Genomic DNA, 9,592 nt, shown 5'->3' with positions numbered 1-9,592 from the left:
AGGACTGCTATGAGTTCAAGGCCAGCCTAGGCTACATAACAGGACTCTCCCTGTCTCAAAAACCAAATCAAACCAAATAAAATTCTTCTTCTTCTTCTTCTTTTCTTCTTCTTCTTCTTCTTCTTCTTCTTCTTCTTCTTCTTCTTCTTCTTCTTCTTCTTCTTCTTTTCTTCTTCTAAAGAAACAGAATTGGCATTTAGTAAAAACAGAAAAAAGTCACTGAGGAAAACAATAAGGCACACCCAAGTGTGCAGGTGTGGGCTCCTTGAGCTTTCTCTTAGGCTGAGTTCGCTAGTCCACTCATACACTGATGGACACTTGGATTGCTTTGACCTTTATTGTATTGTATTTTATTTATTTATTTATTTATTTATGCTTTTAGAGATAGTGTTTCTCTGTGTAGCCCTCATTGTCCTGTAACTTGCTCTGTAGAGCAGGCTGACCTTGAACTCAGGGATCTGCCTGCCTTTGCCTCCGAGCACTGGGACCAAAGGTGTGCCCCGCAGTGCCCTCCTGGCTTGCTTTGGCCTTTTAGATAAGAGGAATGCCACTATGAACTGGCTACACAAACCAACTGTCACTTTTAAAATAAAAGGCTACCACTACAGTTTGGATCTTAAATGTCCAGGGAGGTGCTACTGGGTGGTGGGGTATCCTCTAAGAGGATAGTAAGTCCTAGTGGGAAGTCTTTAGGCTATTTCAGAACCTGGGAATGGACTTCTCATACCTTTAACCTCAGAATAAGGGGACAGAGAGAGGAGGATCCTGAGAGCTGAAATGGTGAACTTTAGGCTCACTTAGAGGCCCTATCTCAAGGGAATAGGATAAGAATGATAGAGCAGGACAGCCAATGACCTCCTCGAGTCTCCATGGGCATTCATAGGCATGTGCATACATATGTACAAATACATACATACATGCATACACAATATACATACATGGATACACATACATGGGTAAACACACACACATGCACGAGTGTGTGTGTGCACATGGGGAGGGAGGGATAAAATCTTGTTCATACTTGTAAATCTCTTCCTTCTGCATTGTGTTGGTGTGAGTGGGGGCTCAGGCATGATTGATGCTCACTGTCACCTCTCTTCCCCTGGTCCCCTGCCCAGTGATGCAGAGCTGCCATCCTGCCTGGGCAACTCCACCACGCAGTCCTTCGAACTCCTTGCTGCACTTGTTAAGTGATGTTCCAGTTTCTTCCCAAAGGTGAATTGAACTCACTGGGCTGGAGCTCAGGCACCAGCACTGCCTGAAGAACTCCTCGTGGACTTGTAATGGCACAGTAAGTAAAGGGCTTAATGACCAAGCCTGATGACCCACAGTCAATCTCTGGGACACACACAGTGAGAGGAGAGAGCCATCTCCCACAAACTGTCTTCTGACTTCTTCTCCATGTATGCTGTGATGATGCACGAGTGTGTGTGTGTGTGTGTGTGTGTGTGTGTGGTTCACATGCACACATGCACAAGGATGAAAGACTGTATGAATATATAAATATAATATAAATTATAAAAAAAGCTCCCTGACTGATTCTGTGTGTGGCCAGCATTGAGAAACACTGGATTAGGAGACTGAAGAAGAGAATGGAAAAGGATTGATTCTGGATCAGCCTCTTTGTGGTCCCCTCCCATTTCCCCTCCAAGGTTGACAGTTTGGCCACTGAGTGCCCTAGATCCAATGAGCCCAAACCTCTGAGATGTCTTCCACCTCTTGCTCCAGGGGTTCTGGCTGGGCCTAGTGTAAATGGTCAGACCTCAGGATGAAAACAAGTCGCTGATGGCCTCAGGCTGTTGGATTTCCACTGCCTCCCTAAGGGAAGCCATGTTCTATAGCTGTCTTCATACTTCTGCCTGTGGTTAGAGCACATTTGGTGGTGTCCTGCCCCAAGATTCACCTATTGGTTCCCGGTCTCCCTGGGAGCCAACTAGTCAGGCTGATGTCTAGACAGGGAGAATTTCCAACTAGGAAGCTATCCTAAGGCATCCAGCATGCCAGCTGCTAGAGCAGGGGCAACAAAATAAAAGGGCTCCGACAGCCTGTCCTGGGCCCTCCCTCTGATCCAGTTGTGAGCATAGAACTGTAGGGTCTATGTGAGACTAACAGTCTGCAGGGAAAGTGCATTGGCAAATGGAGGGCGGCTGGTGGGCACACAGCAGGAGGAGGCCTGCCCTTGGGCACTGGAGTTGCTGAGTCCAATGACTGTTTTGCTCTGTGTGGCTTTGAGCAATCATTTCTTTCTGATCCTTGGCATCTCCAGCTGTATTAATAAAGAGCTTGGCCTGGAGCGCTGACTCTGAAACACAGCTGCAAACTGGAACTATCTAGGGTGGGGTGGGGAAGGCTTTTAAAACTTCTACTGTCTGTATTGAAGACAGAGTATCAGACCCTAGAAGACCCCTAAGGGATTCTGATTTATTGCTGTGTTAGAGAGCTGCTGTTCCAGACAACTGGTTCCTAGCCATGGTCACACAGCACAACATTAGAGTTTAGGATGCTGCCTATCAGTAGAGGGTACCAGGGAGGGGCTCCAACTGCCCACCTGTCTCTCCAAGGACTGGAGCTCAGGGTCTCAGATGAGCAAGACAGCTTGTGGGGCCTTCCACCCAGCGGGTATTGCCTCTCTGTTTTCTGACTGGGGGTCACAGTGATGATTTATATGTGGGTTGGTGTGTGTGCATGTGTGTTTATGTGTGTATGCATGTATATGTGTGTATGCATGTATATGTGTGTGCACGTGTGTATACATAGGTGTGTGTGTGTGTGTGTGCACGCGCGCACACAGTATACCACAGGTAATTTAAGATGCTCTCTGCCTTGTTTTTGACTTTTAGGTGTTTGAGACAGGGTCTCTTTATGTAGCCCTGGCTGTCCTGAAACTCCTTCTTTAGACCAGGCTGGCCTCGAACTCACAGAGATCTGTCTGCCTCTGCCTCCCGGGTGCTGGAATTAAAGGCATGCACCACCACCACCTGGTAAGGACCGTTGCCTTAACCTCAAAAGATCTCTACTTTCCAGCTGCCAGCACTGACTGAGCTGTGGCCTGACTTCATGTGTGCAGTGGCCAGGCCAGCCTCTCTGCGTGGATATGTAAGCCATATGTAGTTGGGAGCATACATAGTTGGATTCAGATTAAGTGGAAAGCCTGGTTCTACCACTTGTTAGCTAGGTGGTATCAGGCGACTTTCTTAGTCATTCTGGGCCTCAGCTTCCTCCTATGTCCAGCAGGGGGGTGGTGGGGTTGCTAATGCACAGCAAGCTCTTGGAGAGCAGACAGTAAGTGTGAGCAGTTGCTAATGCTCTTCTTTGGAAGCCCATGGTCACCCCAGGCTTGTCCCTCCATGCCCACACTCGCCTCTCCACAAACTCAATCTGGTACACAAATGCCAGGGTGCTCTGTGCAGTGCCACGCATGAAGGGAACAGATGCGAGTGAGCTGGAGCCCCTGGAGTCCGGCTTCAGGGATGTGAGTCCCCTGGGGCCACAGCAGGAATGGTTCCGCTCTGACACAGGAAAATAAAGTGCCACTGTATCTTTTCCTTTTCTAACTGCTGTGACAAAATTCTTGGCCAAAAGCCACTTGGGGAGGAGGAATTTATTTTGGCTCTCAGTTTGGGGCCAGAGTCCATCAGAACAGGAAAGGCATGACAGCTGGAGTTGGGGATAGCTGGTCACACTGTGCCTGTCACCAAGGAGCAGAGAGCAATGAATGCCCAGTCTCTGATCTCCTTTTTCTCTTTAATTTCTTGATTTTTGGAGACCGGGTTCCTCTGTACAGTCCTGGCTGTCCTGGAACTCACTCTGTAGACCAGGCTGGCCTCAAACTCACAGAGATCCTCCTGCCTCTGACTCTGCCTCCCAAGTGCTGGGACTAAAGACATGTGCCACCACCGCCTGGTCCCTTTTTCTCTTTTTATTTAGCCTAGGGTTAGGGTTAGGGTTAGGGTTAGGGTTAGGGTTAGGGTTAGGGTAGGGATAGGGTTGGTGCCCACGAGGCCAGATGAGAAAGTCAGTTCACAGATGGTTGTGAGTCACCTGATGTGGATGCTGGGATCTGCACAGGTTCTCGGCAAGAGCAAGATAAGTTCTTGACCTCCAAACTCTCAAGTTCCAGAGAAGCTGCTGCTACTTTGGAACCAGCCACCTGAGAGAAGTAAATCTTCTGTGGGGGAAATCCCAGCGATGGCCCTTTAGGTGAAAGTGGCGTAGTACCCTAACTATGAGAAACTATGAGTGAAACCATGGTAGTGAGAGAGGAAGTTTTGTATAATAGAACTGAGTGTGATGCCCAAGGCACGGCCCTGTAATCCCAGCACTCAGGAGGCAGATGGTGAATTTGATCTCTTTAGATTCTGGAATCTGGAGGGTCACAGTCTGCGTTACAGAATGAGACACTCGGTTTAAAAAAAATACAAGTCAAACATTAGATGTGAGGAAACTAACATTTCTGAAACAGGCAGAGAAGGGACATCGATAAAGAAGTCTCCAGGAAGAATTAAATTTCATCTTGATTTATCAAAAATCATGTTAATGCTATTAGCTAATGCATTCCCATACCTCACCATTATAAGTCTGTGAAGGTATATACAGTGAAAGGTTCCCTTCCTTACCTGTCCCAGATGCTAAGGTGACCTCTGGTTTCATGTGTGGTCTCCCCACGCCCCCTCTCCAGTCCTTAGGGTGACCTGTCAGTCACTGTGTTTTTTCAGGCTTGGCTTGGCTCTGCATCACTCCTGAGCATCTCATGAGTGGCAAGGTTTTTCTCATTGTTTTTCTACAGCTGCACAGCATCCCACGGGCTATGTTTACTCAGATTCCTGCTGCCTCACCTTGATGTTGGAGTTGCTTCCTGCTCTGTGGTGCTCTGTGGTTTCCCACCATGCACTGGAGCCTTGGAGAAAGTCTGCAGTGCAGATGTGGGTGGAAGAGCAGATCGCTGCGGGGCAGAGGGCTTCTGAGAGGAGAGGCAGGAGAGCCCCTGACCTCATCCCTGAAGATGCTGGGAAGTCTCTGATTTCTAACGGTGCATAGGTGGCCAAGTAGTTCCAAGTCCAAAGACTTACCCGAATTTAATATGCCCAGGTTATTCAAATAGTGGTAACATATTGTACACACTTAGACATGTGGATCAACATGACAGCACAGACAGAATCCCACGGTCACAGAATGTCCCAGCAGGAAGGAACTTGATCATCATACTAATCTTTGTGGTTTTCTTCTTAAATATTTTATTATATTTTAATTTAAGTGTGTGTGTGTGTGTACGTGCGTGTGCGTGTACGTGCGTGTGCGTGTGTACTCTCATGTCACATGTGGGTCCTGGAGACTGGACTCGGGCTGTCAGCCTTGGCAGCAGACATGCCTGGTGAGCCCATGCTTTCCTATTTTGATGAAGAGAGAATGTATAAAGTTCACACAGCTAGTGAGTAAAGGGACTTGAACCCCAGGAGTGTCGGGAGCCTGGGAGCCGTCCCCATTCTGCGTCCACATACCTTGGAGGAGGCTGGGGCCACATGGAGCACACTTATATCCTTAGTGGCAGAACAGGTCTAGAATCCTGGACCACTTCAGGTCCTCCTTCTAGAACACTGCCTCAGTTTGCCCCATGAGCTCTGAGAGAGCAGGAGGAAGCAGGGCTTTATGGGACGAATGGTGCTGGATGTCCTCAGGTCTGAAGGTAGATAAGCTAAGTTGTTAAAACAGGAGGTCTGGGGTCTGAAGGTGCCTGACTCAAGAATGGCCCCTTGTTTTGTTGTTTGCTTTTCTTTTTTTTTTTTTTCTTTCTTTTGAGACAGGCTGGCCTCAGACTCACTAGATAGTTGAAGATGACCTTAAACCTCTGGTTCTTCTGGCTCCCACCAGGTGTTGGGACCGCAGGTGTATGTCATCATGTTTGTTGGTGCAGCGCTGGGGATTGAGCTCACAGCTCCATGCATGCCAGGCAAGCTCTCCACTAACTAAAATACATCTTCAGTCTCTCTCCCTGGCTACAGTTCCCTTTAGTCCCACACACCATGCTATGTGAGCAGGATCCATAGTGTTCTGGAGGCAACGACAGCATTTCCTGAAAGATAGCAAAGAGACCACATATGGGTTAGAAGTATGCCTGTGGTGAGGACTTCACACACACACACACACACACACACACACACACACACACACACACACACACACGTGTGCAGGTCTAGCAGATTGGATGTGACTTAGGGGCCACAGTTGATGGCTCCAAGGCCTTCTTTATGATTTTTCCAGATTGAGCTGAGACACTGCCAACCACCAGCCTCCTAGGGCTATGGACAACCCCACACTGCCTGCACATCCAAGCCTGAGCTGGAAGCCTGCGCTCCATGCAGAGTTAGACTGAGAGGCTCCAACAGAAATGGTGTGGGATGAGACAGGAGTCCTTTCTCTGGGACACTGCCATGGGGTCTCATGCTCTGTGTCCTCTCTCACACCCCTCGTGTTGGATGCTCTCAGGGATATGACTACCTCCACAGCCTCCTGGCACTTAGTGAACACTCATAGACATCCATGCAGTCAGTGAGTGAGTTCCTGCCTTCTCTGATCTTGAGTAGGCTCTTGTCCAGGTCTCTCTCCCTGATTCCCAAAGGAAGTCCTGGGCTTATCCAGCCTATCTTTCCCCATCTGATACTCTTTCTGTTTCCGTCTTCTTTCTCATTTCTCTTCTCCTCCTCTTTTTCCTCCTCCTTTTCTTCTCCTCTTTCCCTCCCTCTCCCCTCCTCTTCTTCTTTCTCCTTTTTTAAGACAGGGTCTCACTACATAGTCCTGACTGTCTTGGAACTCACTATGTAGCCCAGGCTGGCTTCAAACGCAGAGATTTGCTTTCCTTAGTTTCTCAAGAGCTGGGATTAAAGGTTCGTGCTCACTTAGAAAAATATCTTTTTTTCTTGAGACAGGGTTTCTCTGTGTAGTTTTGGAACTCGTAGATCAGGCTGGCCTCCAACTCACAGAGATCCACTTGTCTGCCTCTGCCACCCAAGTGCTGGGATTAAAGGCATGCGCCACCACTGCCTGGCTCCAGAAAAAAATAATTTTTAAAGATTACACTTGGTTATTTATTTGGGCATACGTGTATGTGTGTGAGTGCATGTGTGCATGCATGAGAGCACGTATGTGTGTGGGAGTGATGGTAAGAGGACCCCACAACCTGTGGGATCCACCGTGTGCATTATAGGAATTGAACTCATTAAGCTTGGCAGCAAGCACCTTTATATAGTGAGCATCTCATTGGCCCTCTCTTGTGTATGTGTTATATGCGTGTGTGTACATGTGTGTGATGCAGAGGCCAGAGGAGGGCACCAGTTGTCCTACTCTATTTTCTCACTGATTTTCTGGCTGGGGGGGGGTGGTGAACAAGCTCAGACAATCCTCCTGATTCCATCTGCAGGGATCATAGGATGTGGCCATGCCTGGCATTTTTACATGGATGCTGGGGATCTTAACTCAGGTCCTGAAGCTTGCCTAGCAAATGCTCTCAACCACCAAACTATCTCTCCAGCTCCTCCTCTTCTGTTTTAACAGCTTTATTGAGATACAAACGTACAGTCAAATGGCTCTTGTCCCGTTTCCAGGATGAAAAATTCTCAGCACTGCCAGCTTTCCAGTGTGCTCCTCTCAGGCCTCTCCTTTGTCAGTGCCCATCCCGCTTGGTCTCCCTGTGCTGAGCCGCAACCCCCTTAACCCTGCTCTGCACTCTAGCCATCGTGCAACCCCTTTCCCTCCTTCTGTGTCTACACCATGTGAACCAGAGCTTCATGCTCACCGCTTTGGCTTTCTCAGGTTCAGTCAGTGTTCTAAAAAGGCATCCGTGAAGTATGACACCAGACACTCTACAGAGTGAGTTCCAGGACAACCAGGGTCACACCTCACTAAATCCTCACAAACAACTTGCAAAGCAGGGACCAAAGTCTGTCTTTTCGATGTGAGAAACCCAGGTTTCAAACTCACCTCGTAGCTGAAGATAACTGTAAACTCTTGATCCGCCTTGTCTCCACCTCTCAGGTGCTGGGATTGCAGGTGTGCCACCACACCTGGTTTTTGCAACACTGGGGATTGGATGGACCCTGGCTTTTGTGCGTACTACACAAACACTCCCAACAGAGCTCCTTTCCTATTTTGGAATATCAGAAAAACCCCTTTCCCTAGACCCCTGATTCAGTTCTACTTTTTCTTTTGCGTTTCCTGAATCTGAGGAGCCTCCCTGCTGTCCAGGCTATGGCTGTTTTTGCTCTTAGCCCAGAAGCTTGGTGTGGTAATAGAAACTATGAGTGCAGTCATAAATTCCCTACAACCTGTAACATCATTGGTAACCTACCATCCGTTTCATGTTGCGAATGGAATAGATGTTCAGAAAAATTTATTTAAGAAAGGAAAAGAGGAGCTGGGCGTTGGTGGCACACGCCTTTAATCCCAGCACCCAGGAGGCAGAGGCAGGTGGATCTCTGTGAGTTTGAGACCAGCCTGATCTACAGAGTGAGTTCCAGGACAACCAGGGCCACACAGAGAAACCCAGCCTTGAAAAACAAAAAAACAAACAAAAGAGATAAATAAATTAAAAGGGGAAAGGAGGAAGAAGAGAGGAAGGAAGGAGGGGGGGGAGGGTCCTGGGAGACAGGTATGGTGGTGTTTTCAGATGTGTGACCAGGGTCTGGTCTCTCCACAGGGAACTGGAATGTGCTATGTTTAGTGATCCCTGACTACTGTGCTGACCCCAGTGTCCTTCACACCTCTCCCATCACACCCTTTCTGTGGTGGCTGGGAATGCTGGGTTCTGAAGACATCCTGAATATTGAGCCAAGAAGCCTTGCTGTGACTGAAGGTAAGGACCAGAGATCTATGTCAAAACAGCACCAGGATTTCTGGTCGGAGCTACTGGGAGGATTGCTAGAACCTGATGGAGAGGCTGTAGACAAAGCAGGATTTTTGATGTTGTTTTGTTTTTAAAGTTAGATTTATTTATGTGTATGAGTTTTGTTTTGTTTTTGCCATCATGCATACATACACACTATGTGTATTCCTGGTGCCTGAGGGTGTCAGATGAGGGTGACAGATCACCTGGAGCTGGAGTTACAGATGTGAGCTGACTTGTGGGTACTGGGAATTGAACCTGAGTCCTCTTCAAGAGCAGCCAGTGCTTTTTAACTGCTGAATCACCTCTCCAGCTCCAAAGCAACTTTTGCAAGGGGAAATAAGAAGTTTGATCTGTGGAATGCTGAGATATCCGGTGGCCATTCGGACAGAGCTGCCTGCTGTCCTGTGAGCTGCTAAGTGGACTTGGGTGTCTGTCTGACACAATGCCGAGAGGATGGGTCTTTCCCAAGGGCGGGTGGTGCTATAAGCTGATATCTGGGATTGTGCATTGTGGAGTGTCCATTTCTGCTTTTATGACAGAGTCTCATGTAAGTCAGTCTAACCTCAAGCTTTCTGTATAGTTGCAGTGACCTTGAACTTCTGATCTTCCTGCCTCCATCTCCCCCATTGTGGGATTGCAGGAGTGTGCCACCATGCGGCACTGAGGATGGGACCCAAGGCTTTGTGCTTACTGGTCAAATACTCTACCACG

At 48.2% G+C, this 9,592-nt stretch overlaps 1 long non-coding RNA gene across 1 annotated transcript in view; it reads left to right on the top strand.

The window, feature by feature from the left end:
* Window positions 1-418: 418 nt before the first annotated feature.
* The window catches only part of LOC103164523, a 49,501-nt gene continuing 40,327 nt past the window's right edge, over window positions 419-9,592 (top strand). The window contains exons 1-2 of the long non-coding RNA XR_003479530.2: window positions 419-1,294; window positions 8,693-8,848. This is a non-coding gene — a long non-coding RNA (uncharacterized LOC103164523). The remainder of the gene's footprint in view (window positions 1,295-8,692; window positions 8,849-9,592) is intronic.

Source organism: Cricetulus griseus (assembly GCF_003668045.3).
Source record: "Cricetulus griseus strain 17A/GY chromosome 1 unlocalized genomic scaffold, alternate assembly CriGri-PICRH-1.0 chr1_1, whole genome shotgun sequence".
Classification (NCBI taxonomy): Eukaryota; Metazoa; Chordata; class Mammalia; order Rodentia; family Cricetidae; genus Cricetulus; species Cricetulus griseus.
Note: the sequence above shows the minus strand (reverse complement) of the source record. Positions and strands in the feature narration are given on the sequence as shown.